The following is a 2,008-nucleotide window of genomic DNA, read 5'->3' as shown; positions in this document are numbered from 1 at the left end:
GGCTCGTCAGCACCACAACTGGAAGGAGCGTGTAATTACAGCATGGAAGTCTATACTAGAGATAACCTTCCTAAAAGTGAGCAGAATGTAGCGAATCAATGGAGATCTACAAATGCCAATAAAGGGTAGATAATGGTAACACCTTGTCGAATCTCCGAGAAACACCTTCATGCATTTGACACAGCTTATTTTGGAGGGGCAGTGAGTATTCTGCCTGCACCCCAGCAGCAGCAGTGATGGGTTCAGACAGCATGCAGTGATGCCCCTCAAGAAATGGACTGGAGCATGTGGCATTTGGAGGGGCAAATGAAAAGGTGGCCTCCATCACGTATCTCCAGGGCAGTCCTCAGTTTCCACATCTGTCAGTGTCTTCCAGTAGATCAGCAGTTGGAGGGTTACACCCCATGAGAGGTCACAAATTTACAAAAGTCACAAACAGAAATTGGCACCTTTGAAATGTGGAAAGTTTGCCGCAAGTGGAGTTCCACCGGCGCTATCTTCAACTTAGCCAGACAGAGACCGACAAAAATGTGCTCGAGTTTCAATTTCGGGACGGTATTCACAACGTTCCAAACTCGGCAGGCGACATCAGTCGAGAGCACATACCCAGTGCCGGAGCAATATGGCGGATACATTTCCAGAGGGTATTCCTGTTCACTCATGTACCATTTACTGGATTTGTCCCTGACGGGTCTTGATTTCTCTGTATGTGGCAGGTGTAGATGTGCCTGTGACTGGTTCGCAACAAGAGATCTCTTAAATAATCAACATTGACAAACATGTCTGAATCGGTTTTCATCACAAAGGAGGCAGACGGACAAAATCGGCTCACCCATTCCAGTCCCATCAGCACCTTAGTGTTCAGGTTGTAATAAGTGTCGCTGAGCTCTGTCTGTACGATGTTTTGTGCAGCAAACCTTCCTCTAGCAGATGCTCCTGATGCTCCCGGCTGTACCCGAGCAGGAAATAGGAAATAGGTCATGACCCTCTTGCCCTGTGTTGTCTGCTCTCTCCCCCAGGTCTGGCAAATGACGGAGCGAGCTTTGAACTAGTCCTGGGCACTGGTAACGACGAAGGACCAGAAATGGGGGACTGATATCACATCTCCTATCGGGTCGCATTAAATAGGAAGTGTCATTTAATTCTGTGTAAAGACAAGGGTCAGGAATGTTGCGGCAGAAATATCCAAATATACCAAGTGTCACCAAAAGGATCACAAAAAAAATAAACATTTTTTGGAAGAAATTTGAAACCACATATTGCAACAGAAAATATCTTCATGTTTTGAATCAACTGTAAAACAAAATACACACGTTGATTTTGGTGGTATCCGGGTAATGCAAGGGGAAACACTTTCCAATTTAAGATTATTTGACTTGATTTGTAACATACGAATAGGAGAAGGCCATTCACCCCATCGAACATGTTCTGCCATTCAATTGGATCATGTTTGATCTGTATCTGATCTCCATTTACTCGTTAATGCCGAATCATCATAGCAGTTCTTAACTTGTTGGGCTGGTGTTCCTCTGTCCCTGACTTTAAAACCCAATAACTGGCTTAATGTACTAAGTTGAAGTTGCGACTAACATAATAAAAGTCGAAGATCACAGGAGGGTCTGAATGGGTATTCATCTTGTTAGCAGTGATTTACAAATATGGTAAAAAGAATAATGTTTTGATGGTCGAAAAAGTGGTGATCCAAAGCTAGAAACAGAGGAAGCCCAAAGCTAGAAACAGTTGAGATCACACGCTAGAAACAGTACAGGTCTAAATCTAGAAAGAGTGGAGGTCCAAATCTACAATCACTGGAGGTTCAAAGCTAGAAACATTGGAGATCCAAAACTAGAAAGAGGGGAGATCTAAAGCTAGAAACAATGGACGTCCAAAGAGATTTAGGTGATCCATGTATATAGATCGTTAAAATTCCATGGGCAAGTACAGAAACGAATTAAAAAGGCTAATGCAATGCTGACCATTATATGTAGAAGACTAGAATACAAGGGGG

At 43.4% G+C, this 2,008-nt stretch overlaps 1 pseudogene; it reads right to left on the bottom strand.

The window, feature by feature from the left end:
- Nucleotides 1-395: 395 nt before the first annotated feature.
- Nucleotides 396-1,121, bottom strand: LOC147092417 (beta-1,3-galactosyltransferase 5-like; annotated as a pseudogene).
- Nucleotides 1,122-2,008: the final 887 nt, after the last annotated feature.

This window comes from Somniosus microcephalus, unplaced genomic scaffold (genome assembly GCF_052327205.1).
Source record: "Somniosus microcephalus isolate GS21.2 unplaced genomic scaffold, FLI_Smic_1.0 unresolved_chr2, whole genome shotgun sequence".
In the NCBI taxonomy this organism is placed as follows: domain Eukaryota; kingdom Metazoa; phylum Chordata; class Chondrichthyes; order Squaliformes; family Somniosidae; genus Somniosus; species Somniosus microcephalus.
This window is presented reverse-complemented; position numbering and strand designations above follow the sequence as displayed.